The 24,528-nt window shown below is 37.3% G+C and overlaps 1 protein-coding gene across 2 annotated transcripts in view; it reads right to left on the reverse strand.

Annotated features, from left to right (window-relative positions):
• LOC147870915 (dynactin subunit 1-like) overlaps nt 1-24,528 on the reverse strand; it is a 61,279-nt gene that overhangs the window by 35,163 nt on the left and 1,588 nt on the right. Inside the window, exon 1 of one of the 2 annotated variants that reach the window (XM_087341639.1) lies at nt 20,202-20,222. The exons of the other annotated variant lie outside the window; for it this stretch is intronic. The gene's annotated coding sequence lies outside the window, so the exon portion shown is untranslated. Of the gene's footprint in view, nt 1-20,201; nt 20,223-24,528 lie in introns of those variants that run through there. 2 annotated transcript variants of the gene reach the window in all.

Consider the following 24,528-nt stretch of genomic DNA (forward strand, 5'->3'; position numbering starts at 1 on the left):
TCGCCTTCAAACCATTTTTAACGCCACCAAGGTACACTCCTGGGTATGCTGTTTCTGGACAGGGCAAATTCTTGTCTTAAAACATAAATTTCGGTCATATTAAGTTCGAAGTTCCTGACACTCGCATATGCGGAATTCTCATTAACAACCACTGTCCTAGAAAGAAATGTGCGCCATTTTTCGGTCTGAAACACTCCTCCGTCTCGTTAGAAAGGTGATACGTAATATAAATGGCATTAGTTTACCATGAAATGAATACTAGAACAAATTTATTATTCGTAATTTACCATTGCACACGAATGGGTGACAAATGTTTCGCAGATCAACTGTTGATGACCAGAATTCCTTCGTCCCATTGGTTTGTATAATGTAAAACGCCGCGTTTATCAATCCGCGAACGTAAAGTAGTGCGTTAAAGAACTAGAATTACTACGAAATGTCCTCGTCTGCTTACATCAAATAATTCAGACTTCTTACTAATGTCCTATTCTCCTACAGATACCAAACTACGAGATTCAAATCAGATCTCCCGAGTTCCGATACTCAACTCTTAACTTTCTATTTTATTCTTACGCAAAGGGACTTGAACCGAAAACTATTCTCGTTCTTCACGCGCATGAACATCAGTGAACTTATTTTCACTCGCAGTGGCCTACATAAACTCAGTATTTCGATATTTCTCGCTTTTCAACGGGGCTGGACGGCATTTAGTCACAATATCATCAGCAATTCTAAAGTCTCTTCATTTGGGTGCTATTATTATTCCAAATTGAACGTAAAACTTTTAGATACACAAAACATTAATAAGCATTCAGCTTCCAAGCGAAACATTATATCCTGAAAGTGTCGCCTAATGGAAATTTACATACACTATAGACCCATTAGTTTATAGCAAAAATTAATTAATTTTTTTTAAAGCCCATATACGCTTTGGTAGTGAAAATATTCCACACCTTTAACGCAGCCCAAAATTTCATTACCATGTTCATAACCCCCACCGGTTCTTACACAGCCAGCTGAATCCAATTCACGCCCTCCCAATCTACATAACTAATATAAATTTTTATATCATCCTATCTTTTCACATTGGTTTAGTTAAAAGTTACTGCCAACAGTACGAAATACTCTTTCACATTTAACTCCGAATGCCAATCTACCAACAAGCCGGGCTGTGACTCGCTGCATTATCTGCTGAGCCATCGGTCACGCGATGTGCCAATCGGACAGCTCGCTACTTAACTCAATATTTCAAACGATCAGCCACTAAGTATCCTGATCAATCACTCAGCACATCGACTAGACAGACTTATATAGTATTTTAAGTGGTTAGATAGTCAACCAGGCACTATCTATCAGCCATACAATCAATTCTTCATTACATCAGTCCATGATATATTCAATCATAAAGCATACGAACTGGTAAAAAAAGTCTCCTTTTAAAGACGATCTATAGCATTCTAGTGGAACAAAAGAGCGTAGAAAAATCGAAAATTATTTATATTTTTAAAATTAATACGAATACGAAAATAAACAATTGAATAATATCCAAAGGGAAAAGTACCAGAATTACGTTACTTTAAACTTACAAACTACCGACGAAACGTCCGTGGCAGTCGAATTGAAAACCCCGAGGACACCAATGGGTGTTTAGTTCCTTTAATCTCACTGGTAACTATACATACCTCCTGCTTCAACAACCGATAACTCGTTTTTCATTCATGGCTTTCTTATGATTCTCATAACAAACCGCGGCTATATACGAAAACAGCATTATGTAGCTTATTTTGCAATGGTGAAGTGTCGTGTTTTCTTTGCGGTACGGACTGAATTCTTAAATAATATTCAGAGGAGCTTTGGCTTTCAGTGTGTCGAACGAAGGCGGCTAGTCGACAAGTCGGTAACTCATCTGTTTAACAAATATATCCTTCTGCTAGTTAAGTCAACCAACCAAAAATTTTGAATCCTGGTCTAGAAGTCTGCATTCGCTCCTCAGTGCCAACGTCTTCCATAAAAATAATTCAATTCTTAATTCGTATTATTATAATTATATAATAATACTAGATGTGGAGAGTGAAAGCAAAAGTAATCCCAATAATTATAGGAGTAACTCCAACTGTCTCCAAGTCACTCAGAAAATATTTGGCCAACATCCCGGGCGAACACGAAATCAGAGAACTTCAGAAAACCGCCATTTTGGGATCTTCATACATCATTCGAAAGACGCTGTTTAAAATATGTAGTCATCTCTAACAACAAAACTATATAATGCCTGTAACACGTATTAAAAACGAAACGTATTTCGGAAATAGGTTTGTCTCGGGTACATAGAAGTAAATACTCTGTAAAATGGTGAATAAATGGAATAATAATAATAATACTCTGATGTGTTACAGAGTAAAAACGTCTTTTACATTCGTGAAACTTCAGTCTGGTGGCGAAATACTAGCCAGAACAGAGTTCCTGCAACTGGCAATCACAGACTGGATGCAGCGAGGTGTTAAGAAGTGCGGAAGACGCAGGCCGGAAGATCAGAGACTGATCGAGGTCGGATGAAATTCTTCCTGATTCATATGAGACTTAGGCGGAAGGTGGTTTAATTTGTTAACATATGATACCAAATTTCATGCGAATCGAGGAAGAGATGAAGTAACAGATTGTGTTGAAAAAGAATTATAATTAAGTCCCAAGAAATGCAAATTTAAATGAAGGTAGCATGTCTTAAACCACTCTCAGATTTTAGGACTTAGACGCCATTATTTTTTTACTGTGATATGACGTCACGGATTGCTCTGGAAGTAATCCGAGGACTTGGCGTGATTTAGGTTTTGTTCTTAGAAGATGAGAGGGCAAAGAAAGTGCTTAAAAAATGGGGTTACGCCCTCTACGTAGGGGTAAACGGGATGCTGCAATGGGATCATGTTTTTGGCAGAAAACAGCTCTTTAATGATGACGAAACAGCTTCTAAGAGAAAAACCTGCAATGATTTCGCACGATTAACGAATAGTGAGTGGAATTTATTTGAATGAATTTGGATGTGAATTTAAAACCAAAATTAGTTGAGACATGCATCGGAAAAAACATAGGGAAGGAAAGGAAGAAAAGAAGGAAGATGAAAGAAGGAGAGAAAGGAAGAAAGTAAGAAAATAAGGAAAGGGAAGAAAATAAGGAAAACGGAAGAAAAGAGGAAAGGAAAGAAAATGGAAGGAAGGAAAAACAGAAGGAAGGAAGAAAAGAAGGAAGAAAGTAAGAAAATAAGGAAAGAAGAAAAGAACGAAAACGGAAGAAAAGAGGAAAGGAAAGAAAATGGAAGGAAGAAAACAAGAAGAAAGGGAGGAAGAAGGAGAGAAAGGAATAACGGAAGAAAAGAAGGAAAAAAGTAAGAAAATAAGGAAAGAAGAAAAGAAGGAAGAATGGAAGAAAGGAAAGTTCCCAGTCATGAGAAAGAAGCCTTTGTGGCAAGTGAACGGCGCCACTTGAGGTTCCCAGCCTGTGGTTCGCAAGACGCGGGTGTTACATGGACAGAGGAAGCAACTCAATAAATACGTAAAGGAATGTTTCAGCTGTCAAGCTGAGATTTCCAGTTAAATGTTGCGTGCTCTGTTCTACGTCCGTCGTCATGTCGTCAGACACTTATGCTATTCCACGAGAATGCCTTTATCTCTGTGACGTGTTTATTTAACGACGCCTTTACCAGTAGCTAAGACTACACAGCGTCGAACGTGAGGATAACAGTGAATAAATAATTGGAAAGGATGTGGAAGGAAGCGGTCGTGACCTACTTTGTGATACTATTCTCGTATAAAAATGCTTCGTGTTTTTTAATTTAAATTGCCTTTAGGAATAAAAGAACGGGCCTAATTGTGTTATCCAGAAGTATTAAATAATTTAACGCCGTGTAAAAGAACAGTCGGTGTTTTAATACAAATAAAATTAAAAACGGATTCTACGAACATTATATCGATTTACCCAATATTCTAAAATGTCAGTATTTTAATTACGCATAAATGAAGCACTTCATTGTCTCAGAGACGAACGTCCGAGTTTGTTCAGAATACGAGGGTCGCTCATTAAGTAATGCCCCACATTTTTTTCCTCAGAATATATTTATTCAAGATGGCTGAAATTTAGTGACAATATAAATCAATGTTTCCTTTACACATACTATTTTTCCACATAGTCCCCATCAACTTGTACGGTTTTACGCCAGCGTGGAACAAGTGCATGCATGCCTTGCCGGTACCAGCTCTTGTCCTGTGCACGTAGCCATGTCCTCACTGCTTGAATTACGCTCTCGTCATCTTCAAACCTTGTTCCGCGGATAACATCTTTGAGTGGCCCAAAGAGATGGAAGTCGGAGGGTGGATGGGGCAGCACCGTCCAACCCAATTTGGTGATTTCTTCCCGGGTTCTCGGACTTGTGTGAGGGCGTGCATTGTCGTGCAGGAGCAAAATTTCTGCTGGATGCTTGTGAGGCCGAACTCGTCGGAAACGCTTCTTGAGGGTTTCAGGGTCCTGATGTACGCGTTTGAATTGATGGTCGCACCTCTTGGCATCACATCCACAAGAATGACCCCATCACTGTCCCAAAAGACAGTCATCATGACTTTTCCGGCGGAGGGAGTTGTCTTGAATTTCTTCTTTCTCGGTGATTGAGGATGATGCCAATCCATTGACTGCCTTTTTGTCTCTGGCTCAAAGTGGTCTATCCAGGTTTCGTCACCTGTAATGATCCCTCAGCATCAAAACACTCCAACAATTCAGAAGAAATCATTTTCCTTTGAATCCTGTGGTCTGCTGTGAGACTTCGTGGAACCCATCTTGCGCACACCTTCGAATATGCAAGAGCCCGGATAATTGCAATTACACTTCCATTGCTGACTGAAAGCTGTTGGGCCAATTGTCGAGTTGTGATGCGCCGATCCTCACGAATAATGGCATCCGCGCGGTTCAACATGTCTGGAGTGGTGGCTGTGGCAGGACGCCCAGAGCGCGGCAGATCACGGAGCTCGGTTTCTTCACTTCCTGAAGCTTTAACTCTCTTAGCCCAGCGACCAACGGTGCTCCTATCGACTGCACAGCTTCCATACACAGCACACAAACGTTTATGAATGTTCACCACAGTTTCTTTTTCAGCAAAAAAGAATTCAATTACAGCTCGTTGCTTGTAACGAGAGTCGTTCACAGACGCCATTTTAACAGTTCACTACAGCTCCGCCATCGGTTGGATTCATTTGAAACTCCGTACACGAACGCGAGAAACATCAAATCTCAAGCATGTAAAAGTACACTTTTCTATCTTCATTATTGGCTGAGAAAAAAAATGTGGGGCATTATTTAATGAGCGACCCTCGTACTTTAAAAGACAGAACTCTGTGTAACGTCGGAAATGCACCAGAAAAGTCTAAATTCCCTGAGTTAAACACAGAGACCTCCTCTGTACCATTATTTTTGCGCAAATATCGTACACCTTGGGAATTACGGAGTCAGATATTTTATACCACAAAATTACTTAAACCGAACTCTTCAGAGAAAAGCGTAAATTTATGTCCAAATATTGAGGTTAATGTAATTTTATAGTCGATAAGTTCATGCGGGCGTTTCATATGGTAGACAGCTTTTGCACTAACATTTACGTCCTAGGAACATTTACTTCTAAAACTTCCGATTAATTCCCTAACAACCAGGAATTTAAGCATTTACGCTCATAAGAGCCCATGTCACAACAGGTAGGGTTATAAAATATTTTCACGATCATCTCAATACGTTTGCGAAAGATTTCAAGATCAGAGACACCGCAATTAAAATAAATTATTTTAATTAATAAATCATCGGCCAAACACTTGTTCTTGCCGACTTTGTATCCAGATAATGATGATGACGAAAATGATTATTATTCTGTGAATATCTCTTCATGACTTGACATGCAAAGCTACAACTTGAACTAATGACCCCAATCAGAATGAGAGAAGAACACAAATCATGAGGATATTTCTCTTCGAATTTAACCAGAAATTTCTCTCAACTACGAAATACGGAATAGGACACGTGTACACATACCCTTTTTTTGCTTAGTATGACCGATACTATGACCTCCCAGTATATTGACCTTTCCTCCTGGGACACTCTGTATATACACGCGCGCGCTCACGCACGCGTACACACACACATGCAAAATATAAAGTTAATTATTTTTGAGATGATAAAGTTGCGTCATATTGTGATAAATATATACAGTAAAACCTCTCTAAGTTGGACACTTGTGGTTCCACGGAAATGTGTCCAACTTATAGAGGTGTCCAAGATAGAAGGAAAGAGAAATATCAGATTGTGGTCTAATGGCAATATAATCTATTTACAACTACTGAAGGCTTACTTGAATTAAGAATTAATGACAGTAGTATTAATAATAATCTTTTGAAGCCCACTCCCATGCATTGAACATTACACCCCAGCCTCAATAACATTTTCTAAAGTTAATTCCACCAATTTTCGCTTCCCCATCGCAAAAACAAAAATTCCATTTCTGTTAACGCAGTCTGAACTCAAATGCAAGTGGAGTTAAAACTGTGTCTTCTGCGATACTGTAGTCCAGTTAAGGGTTCAGCAAAAGATTAGTTAAACACTTGCAATGCATTCCAATGCTGGGTTCGATGTCCATAAGATATTCCTCCAGAGAGGAGGCATTCATCAGTCAGAAATTCAAAATAACAAAATATGTAACTGAAAAACTTTCCCTGAAAAGCATCGAAGTTAAGTGCACGAACCTGTCAAACTTACAACAAAAGCGGTGTTCAAGTTCCTGGATAAAGGGGTGTCCAAGATATAGGGTATTGTGGACATGTAAAATTATAGGATATTCGCCGGTTCCAATTAAAAGTGTCCAATATAAAGGGGTGTCCAGGATATAGGGGTGTCCAACTAGAGGGGTTTTACTGTATTTGTTTAAATCTTGTCAGTCTAATCACAATAAAATTCCTTTATTCGTGTTTTTTTCCGTCTAATCACAATTGTATATAAATAAAATTTATACATAAGATATTAAAATATCATTTACATATTTGGTACATCTTTTTACTACATGTTTCGGTTACATCGAACCATCTTCAGGTGTAAAGTTAAAAGTTAAAAATTATAATCTTATAAACTAAAACTTAATTACTGTAGTTGTGTAACTTCTGATGATGTTTATTTCCAAACTCATTGGAGTGAGGGTATATTTTTTGAAGTGATAGTGGTTCAACATTGGCCGAGGAAGAGCGTAGATGTCTGGAAGGTATTCAGAAGTACTAACGTATCCGAGGAGAACTGGATAGAGAACATCATTTTAATATATTTTAAATATTTAAATGTTAATTATGGTAATATTTTAATATTTAATATGAATTTGATTGTGATTAGACTGACAAGATTTAAACAAATATTAATTATTTTTTTTTAAATTTACTTCCGAGTCATTTCATTCCATGTAATTGAGGTCTGGTAAAATACAAAGAAAATAATTTCTGAATTACAAAGTTTTGATAGTTTCTGTGAAGTCAGACATGCACATCATATCCGTGGTCTAACAGCAGACGCCGTAGACGAGCGTTTGTTTTTTGTTCTTAATACAGAATACACGGTTAGAACTTAAATGTGCCAAGTTTATATCGTCCAGAAGATAAAAACTAGTTACCGATGTAATCCCACATGTAGCAATCATTCAAAAAGAGATGAGGTTCCAAGATAAATATAAGAGTAAACAGAATATTTGTAAATTATATTTACATACGACGGGAACACGTCAGAAAGATAAAAGAACGGAGGAACTTTAAATGCGTTGTTCAATTTTAAAACAAAAAGCTATTTTAGAAATGAATATGTTACGTAATTTTTTTTTAAAAGATGTATACACACGAGGTTAGCATTCCGTATAATACTGTGAGCACATCTTTTTTGAGACATAATATTCGTACATATGTTACGGACAGAATGATTCTATAAATCAGCAGTAGTTGATAAGGAATTACCACATATTCTAGATTAAAAAAAACAAAATAAAAAACAAAACATCATGGTGGTATTAAAGCACGCAATGACATTAAATCTATAAACAAATTTCAATATATAGGAAACACGTTTGGTTTTCGGACCAAGGCGATGAATGTAATATATTCATGCGGAAACAAATGAATGTGTAATGGCTTCATGCAGTGCTTGTCAGTTCGTTGGTATAATTGATATCATCTGTGTAAATACCACCTTTAGGTTTGTGTAGTATCAATAAAAGTGTGCTAGAAGAACAGGTTTGTTTCTCTATAAAAGACCATTGTGGTGCAATACCACCTCCACAGCACAGACTGTATGTCTCTGAATCCAATATTTCTACAGACATGCCTCATATTTAATTACATCGTATTTGTTTCATTACTTAACGTTAAAAACACGTGGTCTGGATGCTTATAAATTAAAATTGTTTAACTGAAATAAGAGACGTCTTATTTTACGTTTTATTTACGGGACCAGGCACATTTTCACAAAGTTCCTACTATGGAAAAAATAAAGATTATCTATTACAGACTGTTTTCTAGTCAAGAAGGTTACCACCAACAGAGGCCCACATATGTTTGCAGAATAAGTCCACTTATGTACCTCGAACTCAGTACCACAGTGATCGCAATATTTTATGAACAAATCCCAGCATGACGTTCAGAAATTCGTCTAAACTGCTAACGAACACATGGACGCCACCAGACAGATTTGCCATCTCAGTTGTATTATGGTACGGCTCTTACTCCATGACGCAACAACAGTGTCTCACAGTTCAGCTATAAAAAGATTCGCTTATTACACCAATACACTTTTAAATGGATTAACACGTCATAGATGGGAAAAAACATTTGAAAATCTCTGAGTCGTAATAATTAATCCGGGTGTCTTGTTCAGTAAAGTCTCCCACCTCTGTCACAAAAGCCTCGTCTCCTTCTGCTCACGTAGCGTCGAGTGAGCAGAGACAGATGTCACGCGCCTGCGCGTTGTATACAGTATCACAGTATCACGTACACACAACTCAGCCAGCAACTTCCCGACGTGAAAAGGACACACAGTTCACTGCCTTCGTCATCTGAAGGGTTAAACTGTCCTGCCCCATTACACGGAGTATCCCATTATCTTCTGTATAGCAGTTCGCAAAAACCTTCCCACCAGGACGCATACGTATTTATACACCTGTGTTCTATGACGCTAATTGAGGCAATGCGCCCTAGACGATGTTTGTTTGTACACGTATAAAGAGGTTTCTCTACGTTTTGCACCGAGACACAAGTTACAGAGACTAGCAAATTATTATAAAGGGAATGTACAACTCTCGACTCGCGTTGCGCGTTGCCCACAAACAAGGTTATAATGAATGCTAACTTAGTTCCCAGCAGAAAATCGTAGTGTGAAGAGAGAAAAAATGTTAGAAACATATGTCATTTCACATGACAACTTTCTGGTTATTGTACTTGGTGCAGACTGTTTTTCTTTCGTGGTTTTCCTCAGTCCCTACTGAAAAATACGAGATAGTACCTTAAATTAGGCCATGACTGCTTCCTTTCAGATCAATAAATTATGGCGAAGGCATAGTTTGGCAGCACTGTTAGCAACGGACGTTTGCATGGGGCGTGTCCTTGTATCACTGGTACAAACTTTTATAGACACGTGTAAAGAAATCCTAAACGAGAGATTTAGACGTTAAAATAGAACACGGACGCTTCCGACGCTAACTTTATGACAACAAGAAATAAGGCGAGCTAATTTTCTTGATCAGGGACACTGGATCAGTGTCGACGCAACTCCTAACGGAGGACCGACCAACTGCAGACATCGACCTTAAAATAACATCGCTTTCAAATTTCGTTTAGTCTCAAAGTTTCGAAGAATGTCCCAGCGTCCGTATTCACATATTCGTTGATGAATGCGCAAATATTTAAAAAGTTGGATTGCAAATCACACGGCTGACTGTTAGGAAAAAAACTTAATTGCAGTAAGACTCGGCGATATATTAAAATATTATTCAATTAACGTTTTTACAATTACAGTACGCACTAATTTTTCGCGTCCGGTGTAAAATAATACAAACAAAAAAGTCCAAAGTCCAATAACTCAGTCCGATACGTTCGTATTTTCCAGTGTTTCAAAGTTGAGGCTTATTATCAGCTCATCGATCGACTGCGTTGTTTAATTTGTATGGCTTTCGAACTTCAGACGAAGATTCAAAATTTCTGCGTACATTTTATTGGTTTTACTTTCAAATTAAGACCCGAAAAGTCCAGAAAATGACCAATGGTAGCAGGTGTGAACTGATGGAGCTTACAGAATTCATTAGTCATGTAATCACAAACCATTTTCTTTAACTAAAACTGAGAATATAAAACAAGACACTTGGGATAATCAAGTGCGGTTAGAGACACATTTAATTAAAATTTACTTGAAAAATTTTAGGTTTTCACAGCGGTGATTATGAAGATTTCTATCTTCTGGGTTGTTGCGCTGTTAATGAGTATCATCGTCCTGATGATGGAGGCAGCAACGACCTCTGAACCGTTCGTTAACATCTACCAGACTACACAGCGCTACATCCCACAAGACAGAAATCTTCATACTCAGCGCTGAGAAAACTTCAAATATCGCCCTGAAGATGGAGGCAGTGTGACCTCCGAAACGTTGTTAAACATCTACCAGACTACACGGCGCTACATCCCAGAAGACAGAAATCTTCATACTCACCGCTGTGAAATCTTCATACTCATCGCCCTGAAGATGGAGGCAGTGTGACCTCCGAAACGTTAGTAAACATCTACCAGACTACACAGCGCTACATCCCAGAAGACAGAAATCTTCTAAAATTTACTTAATATAAGTATCACATTATTCTCTACAGGAATACGAAATAAAAGCACCAGGAAATATCCACAACCAAACTGTTATTATATTAGACGATGCTTAATAATTCTTAAATTGTGTTAATACTCATTTTACCTCAGGTTTGTCCGTAAATTCATCGCTGCAGGTTCTAGGCATGTAAACCGCGAAACTAAATCACTACGCCTTCACTCATTGCGACCAATTTTAAATTTGGAAAATTCGAGTAAAATTATGATCCTAAAAAATAATAACTTATTTTGACACTGTACCTGACGTGGCTCGAAGTAATTCAAAAGTAAACTTGCAACACTCACCTGAAACCAAAGAAGAAAATTAATTACACATTTAATTTCATTTATTCGCATATAAATGGTATTAAATTCTCTCGGGCTACCAACCGTGTCAATGTTGAGTTAAAACTTAACTTTTCGAGGCTGCATGTCTCCTTTGTAGGATTATAGACTTTCACGACGGTGAGTCTAAAGATGACCGTCTTCTGGGTTTTAGCGTCGTGTAGCCTGCTATGAGTTTACCGAAGTTTCGGAGGCCCTCGCAGCTTCCATCATCAGAGCGATGAGTAAATTTCTATCAGGCCACGTAGCGCTACAACCCAGAAGACAGCAATCTTCTATATATCCCCTCCACTGTCAACATAATCATCGATCCTGAGCCTGGAATTACACCATAGATGACCCAAGAGAATTTGATATCAATAACATTAATTTAACTGCATAACAAATGAGTAACACATAGGAATCTCCCTCGTTTCATCGTCTCATAGGCTGAACAAAGGTAATATAATTATCTTTTTATTTGCGACAGCAGAATGAACAGTCGTCCGCTGTTACAAGGAGCCGATGCCCACTGCGTCCACCGTCGCCATGATCACAAGGTTATATATTTAATTACATTTTCACTCAGCAGATGGTAGGCCATTTCGCTACGTATTGTCGCAATGTTTACGAAACGGATACACGCGGTTACGCATTTAACGCAATTTTATTCATCAGATGGCATTACAGTCGCATTGACATCTATAAAAAATAGTATTAAAATATATTAAAATTGTCCGTCAATCACAATAAAGTAATATAAGATAATTAGATGGTTAAAATATTATCCTTTGTTCCGTATCGAGTACTCGATTTACATATGGAACATTCTCGACATGTTTCGGCTTTCATAGAGCCGTCATCAGGTGTGTTATTTAATCGTTTACACATGATGACGAAACAAAATATTATTATATTACATAAAATTACGTAATAATTAAAACTAACGGAAAATATAACAATGAATATATGATGTAATTATAGCAAACAGGCAGTTATAAAATATAATCTGATTGCATAAAATGTATTTTGTCGCATGACACAATTTACAGGATTTTTATTTACATCATTTGGTTAGGTTAGGTTAGGTTAGGTTATGTTAGGTGAGGTTAGGTTAGGTTTGGTTAGGTTGGGTTAGGTTAGGTTAGGTTAGGTTAGGTTAGGTTACAAAATATGAAACGTTCGTTGGTTCAGTCTACAATACCATGAGGATAACCAAGCAAAAATGTATTAAGTGAAAGTGTGTAAGAAAGCTTCAAATAATGATTTATCAAGAACTAGCTGATCCTAGAAATGTCATGTCATTAGTCCATGTGCACTATGTCTGTGTCCTGTCAGCGCAGACCAATCAATTAAGTGACAGTGGATGACATTTCATCTGTATTTCTTGGAACGACAAACCAAACCAAAGCGGATGTGAGATACGGCATTTGAAATGCCAGGAGTCTGAAAAGGTCATGGGTCTTGAACATCAGTGTCAACAGATGTATCAAAATATAAGTTATATTTAATGGGAGAGCGACAAGTCAAATGGGGCAAAATTGATCCTGGACCACCAGACAAATACTCATTTTTCTACGTAAATCAGCTATCAAAAATGTAACAGAAATGTGATGCCATATTCAAGTAGCTCTTCGCAGACCAGTAGTGAGCCCTTGTGAAGACGATAATAAACCTTCAGGATATCATAAGAGACGGGGATTTTCTTAACTAGATGAAAACCTTCAGGTACCCACTAATAACTAGGCTAGAATGCAATACCAATTTCTTATTTCGTATTTTGCCTGTCTAGAAACAAATGCATGCCTCGTGGTCACACTTGAGTTGTTCCATAATTACATTGGACAATTTTATAAAACCTAATTCCGGACATTACTTCGCAAATCTGTGTTCTCTTTTAAATTTTGTTCTAAATTCATTTTTCCAACTCCGTTTTCTTTACATACTTCTATTCCTATTCTTTATTTCGTGCTCTTTAAGATCCAAAATGAGTGTAGATCACTTTTTGAATCCACAGACGCCTGTCAATTGACAATCATACCCATATTTACTGCTGCCAAAAATGACAATAGGTTTTCAATTGTTGGTTTACCCAGTGTTGGACCACATTGTTGCGGACCAAATACTTGTAAAAAGGACGTAACAATGACTTGGAAACATACTTAGACAACGACCTAAGTGGCACGGCGTGAAGTACACGTTGGAATGACAGTGCACTCTTCTAAACGTGTTCTTTTGAACCTCGTAGACGAAAGATATTCACGCACACGGAATTGAACTATTTGAAGACGACTGTTAATTATATGTTCTACCTTCTGCAACAATAAGTAACCCTTGTATTTTTCCCAAAGAACGCATCTATGATTATCCGAATAAACAGCGAATAGTTCTCAAACCAAATTTAATTTGGCGTGAGAATTAATTTGTGTTCTTTGGATTAACTTAAACTGACACTTTCTTAACAAAATCTGAAGTTTGCATATTGCGAAAACAAAACACTTCCAACTTATCCGGTCACAGTTAACTTAAAACACATTAAAACCCTCACGTCTAAATTTTAATATTATCCTCCCATTGTCGCTTTGGTGGCTGCTTTATATACGTATTTTTTCATGTGGCATAAGACATATTAGGTACTACTTAAGTGTTCATAGAAACTGCAAACATATAAAATTATTACCTGTGGCAAACATTCAGACATTTATACATTTCTAACTGGTAATTCCACTTAATACAAACTGAAAGATATTAATTTTTGGTGCGTCGAAAATTTTTATTAAAATATTATTATCCGATTAATGGCACTTATTAGAATATATATGAATGGATATTTTTATATCACGAATTAATTAAATCGTTCTTTACAAAAACCTATAAACTGTTAATAAATTTAAAGAAAAATTCTAATTTAAATAAATGTCATATAATTAAAATTAATAAACGCTTTTTGAACTGACATACACTCTTCAACTTTAATTTGTTTTATGTTTCGTATTTATAAAAGGGAAAAATTCAGTTACCAAAATATTAGAAACACCTTCGTATTCACTGATGCCAACTGCTTACAAACAAGTCTCGAAACTCGCTGTCAGTAATCGATCGATCGATCACAACTGCTGATGCTGTGATCTCGATCCATTTGCACGTCTGAACAGACACGTGGTGGCAAAACAATAAATGTTAAGAATTTTCTTAAGTTCTCTAACGTTAAGGGCAGTGCCTGAGGTAAATCTATTACGAAAAATAATAAACAAACTCGATACTTATGATCACAAGCTTATGAATCGACATCAATGCAACAGAGAAGGAACTTACGATTACAAATTTAGTTTCTAAAATGTCATTATAAGTGTCTTTAAACTAAAATAATATAGAAACTTGTCTGGATTTAAATTGTTTAAAATGCGAACCTTACTGCAAGTGTTGTTGAAACAGAATTTCCCAAGCATATGGCAGAGTTTAAAGTCTCTTATTCCAGATACATGTTCGTGTAGATTCACGCTAACGTACGCACGTCTTCCGCCTTGGTTACTTACGACAGTAACTATGCCACGTCATTACCATACAAAATAAAATCGATTTAAAACTATAAAGATATTTTACGTTACTGACACTTACTGAAATATGAGCCCGGCAAGAGCAGAAACTATACTTACAAATATATAGTTTTATCTATTTTAATCACATACACTACATCCTTTAAAAATTAACATTTTTTTAACTTATCATTTTTCTTTAGAAATACGTAGTCCTTAAATCAGCTAATAGGAAAATAGATTCAATATCAGACCCCAGAAAGGCCTGGGATAAGATTCTAAAGCAGTACCTAGGTTCAATAGTTAGTACTCTTACTGCGAACTGAAGCTTAGTAGTTATAGTATGTCGTGATTTTCGTCAATCGCTCCAGATACTGTGCCAGTGTCTCGGACAGATTTTGTCTCGTGATTTCCACATCGTCCTACAAAACGTTAGGAAGCAGTCGAAATACACGTCCACCAGGTGCTAGCTCTTTGCGAGCCGCGATAAGTGTGTCCGATCTGTGCGTACGTCAGATCGGCGGAGTGGGAGGTCGTCCGAAGCTGAAAGGTCGGGTCAGAACAGTGCCATTATCTCGAAGAAAATGTCAGGCACCGAGCAAAATGTCTCCTAAAAAGGACACGCCATTCGAGTCTCATTTCATTTAATCAAGAAGCCAACCCCCCCCCCCTCCCCCGGCCACAAGTAGGTTTTTAAGCATCTTTCGAGTACCTCGTTAGTTCTCGAGTATGCCTATATCTTTATAACAAGGACATGGTTTGTACCGATTTAACACACAAGAAACGTCTCTGCGAAATAAACTGGTTTGAATCTGTATAATGATTTAAGTTCGTTATTTCTTCCTGTTAACTTTTATGACGACGTAAAATTATCTGTCACAACCACCCGATAACAAAATTCGATTTTATAATCATACGCAGCTGATATGCCAGCTTTAAACGACCAGTTACTTGAATGATTTCTTAGAGATATCGATTGATGTCTGTTTAAAAGAGCAGTATTAATAATTCAGTTACTTTCTTTGTACTTCGTCAAATGTTAACTGCATAAATCAAGAGATCAGGCTAAAAATCACAAGTATCAATTTCCTGTAACACAGAAATTCAATCCAACGAACTCTGTATCATTAGTTATATATTCAAGGATTTAAATGCAGCGACAGAATATAATTTAGCTCACGGGGTGGAGTGCAAGGCTGTTGAATTCATGGTCATCCGATCGAATACTTTTTGGGTATCATTCCTTTAATACTGCTTCACAAATTCAAATTTATTAGGATGCAATTACTACTTACAAATTGATCCATTTCGTCTTACATTTGAAAAATATTCACTTAAATACAGTTTCATATACTTTACATTTGTCGGAAATAATCTCGAATCATCGCGGTAGACGTGTTTCTGTTTACAAAAAACGTTTTCCTCAACAAATTCTGAACAGCTTTTGAAAACCTGTTACCACGCCTATGTTAAGCAGCACCTCGGAAGTTTGAACGTTGGTCGTGTTACTACTGCTGTCTCTTATGTAATTAAAATCTGAGGTGGTGTTCAATGTAACAACATGCACATCAAAGCTTCATCAACACCAGTCACTGGGTTCAGACGTTGAAGGGAAACAGACAGACAGCCTGCCTTCAGTCAGCCCGGCAACTGTCGCAGATTTCAAGGTCATGTAAGTAAGTGACAATTTCGTGGCCGATGAGAAGATTCATCAACTTCACACATCTAATTCTCAGTTCCATGTAGTTTAATGATGTCCTTTTGTTCCGATACAAAAGGAAATTAAATTATTTCCACTCATTTTAGAAGTACCAATCACCACCTCCACTTAATTCCAACGAAATCCAACGGGGAGTAACACGGACGAAACAGATAAACTGCCACGACATCCTTATTACGCGTTCAGTTTAGGAAGTTCGTGAATTTTATATCATTACAATTGTCGAACCACTGAAGATGGATAAATTACATTTGTTAAAATGTGAGGTTTTTTAATATAAGCTAATCGAAGTCACGCAACCCTTATTAAAATATTTATTGATGACTGCAATTCAATACAATTATATTGGATTAATGAACACTATATCACGTGATGATGTAACCTGTTCGAAGTGCGAGGTTGTCTTTTTAAAAGCGTAAGGTGTCTTCATTTTTGAACAGAACCTGTCGTCTCGTTCTAACTTAACTTCCTAGAATGAGTTTGTGGATTATTCTTTACAATGAAAATCGACATTATCTCGTCTGGTGAATAGCCTCAGTAACACAGGTAGCTCTCAGGACAGAAACCGTTTCGGTCGAAATACGGTGCTAAGTGACGTTACGTATTTTGGATAATATCCGTCAAACGATGCACATTCCGAACACTTGATATATACATTTTGCCAAATAGAACACGTATCTGGAATGCGTCGCGGTTTTTCAGTCACCCTGTATTTTAACGCGAGTATTATAACGGACACGATTCTGAAACAATTTTATTTTCCTGTCACTTTGCGTGCAGAGTCAGAGCAGATGAATTTGCAAAATTGAATTTGGATTTTTTAAGACGTAATACTAAAAGTTAGTCTGTATTAATTTTCACAGTTTGCTCTACCAAGGCGACAGATTTATATCACATTAGGTTATGTTTGATTGCTACTTACAACACGCCTCTACATGTAATTTTCACAGGCTCCCATTAAACATGTGAAAGGCTTGAACATTTATTACAAACGACGTTAACATACGAACTAAAAAGTTGTATTCAGAAGAGGAGGAGGCAATCACGTGACCGGAGTCTCCAACACGTTTAAAGATTTTTTGTATAATCTTGTTTATTTATTATTTATTTCAATACACTGTCAGCAGTTAAAAGTTTATAGCGTAAAATGATATGATAAATAATGAACGAATCGCAAAAGGATGTGTTCGTTGGTTATTTTAAAGTCCTATCCATGATTTTTTAAAACAAAGAAAATCACGAACAATCTATCAGAAGAGCCAGTCCCAGTGTCAAGATTTGAACCCAGGGCATCCCAAAAACCATGCTGAAATTGTAATCATTCGACCTCTAAGTTCGGTCTTCGTACAATAAAAGTATATATCACACCTCGGCACTTGTCATGTTTAATTAATTTTAGTTCTTGCACTACATAATTAGCCGACCACAATGATGTTCAGGACTAGGGCGCCAAAACACTGGGATCGCGGGGTCATCTTGAAATAAATTTTAAAATGACAACCGTTTGTCTAAAGAAGGCAAAACCTTTCATTTTACGAATATTTTTGAAATAAATGTGTTAAGATAAATTTCAATATAAATTGTTTATATATCCAGAAAACATAAAATGTAACTACCCTGAGTGAGATTATGGTCAACCTTTGTCAACGGCTGACTCTGCAACAGTAGTAGCAGTCCCTAATTCTGTCGGTACTTTAAATATATTTAATAAAGCTGCGTTCGCGAGCAAAATATTTTAATATGAATTTTCGATATCTCAACATTACTAGATATGTAATACTTCAGTTTATAATACAATAACTTTGTAAATTATTTTTTCATGTACAGAGGAATTCTACAGCGAAATAATTTAAAAACAAACGTTTAAATAATTCAAAGTTATGTTAAATAATTTGGAAACGAGAGCACAAACATTTCACTTGAATATCTATTTACCATATGTGATTATATCAGCGAGGCGTTTTTTTCTTTTTTGGATCACACAGGAACAATGAAAATGTCAGTATGTAATTCTGCGTGCGTGCATTCCGGTATGGCTTGCAAATTGTCCTGTCCTATTTATTTAAATTACACTAAACGACGACACAAAGTAGTCGCCACGGAAAATTCTAATTAATTTTGATATGTACAGTGCCGACCAAGTCCTCAAAATATTTTATATTCTGCCGCAACGTCTCACTATCTCACGGTTGATTTCAACACATTTTACTTGTTGAGCACTAATGCACACAAGTCATTTACGATATAAAATTCGACGTCTTCTAGGCTATTTGCACTGGAAGATATTATATATTTATGTGCCCTAGAACAGGATTTGAACTAGGACAAACATAGGTATCGTTCTCAAAATTATAAAAATTCTGTTAACGTCGGCAAATTAAAATTCTTCATACAAAATGGAGGCTGTTTTAAGGAATTTGTTGTTACTATTCGTAATCCCAACCCCAATAAGACAACAACAACCACCAATAATTCAATTCTTTATTATTAGTATGCTGTATCAGTAGCCAGAAGGCCTATTACAGATAAAGCACGAGACATGAGCACACGAATACAATAAAAACACAAGATAAAATAAGCAGAATATAAAAATACATTAGTACGGAGGACGCTAATACTAATAATACTGGCAAAAAAAGAAATATATACGAAGACATATCGTGTCTGTACTCAGCTGCATTTTAACTTATGCAGGAAAACTGTGGTTAAGCTAGAAAGAAGCATCTGCATGAACACATCCCGAAGGCAGTTGATACAAGTCAGGATAACCAAATAACTATTTTGTGGAACCAACAAGTCGAAACAGACAGAACCATTCCAAATAACAAACCAGATATAATCCGAAACAAAAGTGAAACTTGCCTCTTAATTGATATAGCAATATACAGGGTGGGTGGGAAGTAAGTAGGCATTAAATAATCGCTATGCATTGGAAATATAGAGGTTATAACCATTTCTCAATGTCTACTTACTTCCCAAACACCCTGTAGATTAGAGTACAAGATATTCTGTGGTTGATTCTCAGATATTACACGGATTGCAATATTTTACTCGTTTTCATAATATTAATTTACTGAAATCAACAACACTAAATTACCACAACCTTATCGTAGTTTTAGGCAAAGCTTTTTAAAATATATCCATGGAATTTTAAACGCCAAGGATATCATAACATAACCGAACCTGAAACACTAGGAACTTCAGTTTCTTTCTCAAGGAAAATAATATTTACATCAGACAGCTCAGGAAGTCACGTGTTCAAATATCGGAATGGAAATCTGCTATCCTGACTGTGGTATTTCGTGGTTTTACTCAGTCCCTCCAGGTAAATTTCTAGACTGTACCCCACATAAAGCTATAACTTCAAAATCCTATCGAATTAATCGTTCTTTATTGTCTAACACGCTGACAGTGTCATATATATACCTGTTTGCATCATTTTGCAGGAGCATCCTATGAGGAAGACAGAAAATTCTTCAAAGCAAGTTACTCAAGATGCATGGTTCGTCTGCAATGCACGTAATATAACACAAAAATTCCTATTACAGAATAATATATCCGTCGTTCGGACCAAGGCTACTTCATACACATTACAATTATTCCGAAACGGCCTACTAATCCTAGGAATTTAATATTCGTCATGCTCCAATGTCCTTATTACAGCGTTCTAAAATAAGCGAGTGGGGAAATAACCTAAGAGAGGCTTACGTTTTTAACATAAAAACTCACCACTCGACACGAATCAGAGCTTGTTCCGTCCACATCACTTCTCGAAATATTCCATCCCTCTATATCCTGATCTTGAAAGTGACCGTTTTCCAATGTCTCCAATGAAAACACTACACGAGTTTATTGTGTGTCCATCCAAGAAGATGGCTGCCTTCTAGGTTGTAGCGTCGTGTACTCTGTTAATTAACCGACGTTTCAGATACCCTTGCTGCCTTACTCATTCTGAGGACATCTTAAACGTCGGTAAACTTCTACCAGACTAGACGGCCCTACAACTCAGATGACAGCCATCTTTAAAATATTTTGTTAAATACTTAGCTTTCGACACTTGTAACGAATTCTTTGGTCAAGGTGTACTTACTATTCACAGTACGCAATACGGATGGATTTTTTAATCTGTGATTACAGATAAGTGACAGAAAAAAGTACGAATTCCGTAATATCACTTCTACAACTCAACTTCAATGCAGCTTGTTAACTTAAAGTATCCCACTATAGCTGAGATCCACGTGTACTCCAACATTCAGCCACTCTGAACGTTGACTGAGAAGCCCATTAAATGTGAAATTCCCCCCCCCCTACGCAGTTCTGGGCCCCCTCTTCTTCTAACCCCCCCTTACAATTAGCATCTCAAGAGAATTGGTACTTGCCACAACCCGAGTCTGAATAGGATAAGTTCCAATATACCTTGGAGGTACTTCCTTACGAGTTGGACTTCAAATATGCCACAGAGACACCCTTTAACGTGGAGTCCTTACAGAATAGCGCCAAATACACACAGAGCTGTAAATAACGTTATAATACGACCCTGGAAATTACTTACTCTGTGCAAAACGTTGTCACTGCTTTATCACCACCTTCAACGTAATCAAATCTAAATTTCTTTGTCACGATGGAAATCGATTTCCAAAAGTTCTTTCAGTAATACCTCCAGATCCTTGTCTCAATGATCTTTATAGTTTCAGTTGAATTGTTTGATATCGGTGGAGAATCGTGTACATTCCAACAATGGAATTTCATTTTTGGCTAAATATGTTTTCTGCTGTAAGATTATAGCATAAAGGAAAAGTTTTATGGTGCACAATCCTCTTATTTGTTCGTGTCATTCTATAACCTCGATCAGAAGAGATTAATGACAATTCCGAAGCAAAAAGAAATTGAAGTGGAACTTTCCTTTTACGTGAAAATCTCAAAATAACCGGAAGTTGACCTTGAATTCTTAAACCGGATTTCTTAGGATGTAAGAGATTCCAGGCGTCTAAATTGAAAGCGTCGTTTTGTATCTGCGTCGTAAGCTAACGGACGATCGAAATCTGATCATCGACGAAATATTTTTGGATCTGTAAATCAATATTATCTAAAGCGTCAGCACCCTTATACTCGAAACTACTGATTCACGTCATCGAAAACTGGGCTTTTCCAGTTGCTGTAGTCCAGTGACTTTTCAGACCTTGAACACAGATCAGAGGCCTACGTCATTAAAGGCATTCTTTATGAACGTAGCAAATCTGACAGGCGCTACGCTGAGCAGATTATTTCACCGGCAATTTGCATCAACTTAAGAAAATAAAGCATGGAACTCACCATGACGAAGATGAATCTGAATCAAGAGACATTGCAGAGGATTTATTCTGCTAATCAAGATTGTTACATTGCTTCGAAGTGGAATGTGTGCTCTTACGCCTTTCGATGCTTAAACATTTGAAACAATGACGACAAAAAGAATTTGTTGAGCTATATCAGACACATAACATACTGTGGACTGTGCGAGATTTCACAAATGATTATTAAAATTATAATATCTTACAATTCTTACACGGATCCTACCTACATAACTCACGCAGTTTAGAAGCCATCTTTAAATAAGTCAGTAGTCAATCCATCCTTCTTGTTAATTTTTGTTTATTAACACTCATTTAAACCGCAGGTTAAATAAAGACATGAGAGACTTGGAAGTTACTGTATAGTTGCCTCACAATTTTCTTGAAGTTACTGAGGAACACCTATGTCACGACACCCGGCCCCCGATCCAACATTCGAAATAAGGACCTCCGTATGAATGTGGGACACGATGTGAAGTGACAGTGTGGTGTACGAAGCCGACTACAGTGGATCACTCAGTAGAAGTCTCTCTCTTAGTGTTCCTGTTCTAAACAGAGGCGGATGGATAAGACATGAACAATGTTTAGGAAAAAGAGAGACGAACCGCGCGGTCGTTGAAAACACAGATTAAAACGAATATAAAGAAAAGACAGAAAGGGGAATAGATGACGTATGAAGGGTGGGACAGATGTGGCTGCCACAGCCGTGTGAGACACCCCTTGGTCGTCAGCAGCAACTGCACGCGCGATCATTTCGACTGCAGTTCACGCAATGCGTATAATTACGTCATCAATAATGCCTCTACGCACGCAATGGCCTTTCGAACCCACGGCACTACCGGACTCTTGGGTGACCTGAATGCCGATTGTCTGTACAGAGAAGCGTCTGAGAGTAATGCGTTTCGAAAGGTGGAAACCTCCTTCCTCTGGGGTAAGGACGGGCGGAACTTATTCAGTTAGGTGCGTTACGAAGATCTAACCTCTGTCACACTTCGGCAGAGGTCTCTCTGCCGTGCCGATAAACACCTCAGACCAAGAACTACTCGCACACTGCCGTAAGATTAGGGAAAAATGTTTTGTTTTAATTGTAGGAGTGTTCGAAAATAATACTGGATGTTAAAACACATTTATGTGAACACGTCTCACCTGCTCTTGTTCGCGTATTCGACAAATCTCTAAGGAATGTCTTCCACACTATTCCCTTCAACATTAATTAATTTCCCTTACAGAAGTTAGGCGGTACATTAATTGTCAGATAAAAATCAGTGTCCGTTCAGTAGGCAGCCTACAAGACAGAAGCGGTTCAGAATCCAGATCGGAATTATTTGTTGCTCAGCGTTTTCCTACGACGTCCTCTGAAGGCGGTAGGGGCTAGCGGGCACCAGCGGTTTTCCTGCCGCAGCGGTAAAACTACCGCAACCGCATATTTTTGTTGCATTTGCACACGGACGGTGAAATAAACGCATTGTCTGCCTTTTCTTTTCAGTTAGGAGCTCGATTTTTATGGAGACATTTGGCGTGTGCTCTAGGCTTATAAGTCGAGGTATGGATTTTGTTGAAACTGTGCCGAACTGTACAGTGCAGGTCCTTTCACCTATTCAGTTACAACAAGATCGGGCAAACAGCGGTCGCCGTGCGGCTCTTTTACCGCTCGTGCGCGCAGAGTCAAGCGGATATGACGCATGAATGAAACTGTTTCAAATTCCGGAGTGACATGGGCTCTGTCATATGCGAAAGGTTAATGCAGTCTCAAGATAGAAACACTATTTACGCAATAAAATCTTGTGGAGGCGATCAGACGCGTCAGATGGTTAAAAGACGAAACCGACGTTTTTCTTACTGGCTAGATTAGTTTTATTAACAATGAACAGTTTAGTATAATTATCATATAATAATTCTCTGATAATTATTGTAATAAATCAATTTTATAAAAGTTTATTGATGGTCACCAAATGTTTGTCATTTCGTTTTATAAGGAACTCTATCTATTGGCGACTTTCAGAAATATTGAACGAAGTGTCACGTTCTTTATAGCGAATATATTGTACTTATTCTATCATCATTAAAATAATAAAAAATAAAGACACAAACGAGACTTATGAGATCGTCACAGTGAGTCAAATATCCTCACACTTCTCTTTAGCAAGTCACAGAAAATGAAAATGATAATATTAAAATCATGTTTTCGTGTCCAATAAAATTAATCAAATTAGGGCTGGGCCGGTTGAAACATTTAAAATCTTTCACACGCTTTGTTTGAAACATCTGCAAGATTTAAAAAATAAGCCGTGAAATGTCTCCATTTTAAGTTACTACTGTAAGATTTATTCTGTGTGATAAGTCAAATTACCAGTCTCATAAACATTTAATTCCACAAATGCATGAATTTTTCGTTAGAAAACAACACTGACAATTAGCAATAACTTTCCACTAATAATCCACCGTTAGACGACAGAATCCATTCTACTTTGGTTATTATATTAACAATTATTCAAACGCATGATGTTAAAATAAAGAAAAGCCCTTCTTGGGAGCCTGTGATTGGTTATTCACCATTCTTTCAGCTACTCCAGCATGCCACATTGATAATAATGCGACAATATTTAAGAGAATACAAAGCATCATAAAACTGTGAAGTCATTATACTGATCGGGGTTAAATTCCAGGCAGGAAAAACATTTTCTATCGGCCCCAAAATCGACAAAAGAAATTCTCTGGGAGTAAAA

The sequence above is a fragment of the Zootermopsis nevadensis genome, unplaced genomic scaffold (genome assembly GCF_977971745.1).
Source record: "Zootermopsis nevadensis isolate Lab colony 2312 unplaced genomic scaffold, Znev_1.0 Znev_ptg000083l, whole genome shotgun sequence".
Classification (NCBI taxonomy): domain Eukaryota; kingdom Metazoa; phylum Arthropoda; class Insecta; order Blattodea; family Termopsidae; genus Zootermopsis; species Zootermopsis nevadensis.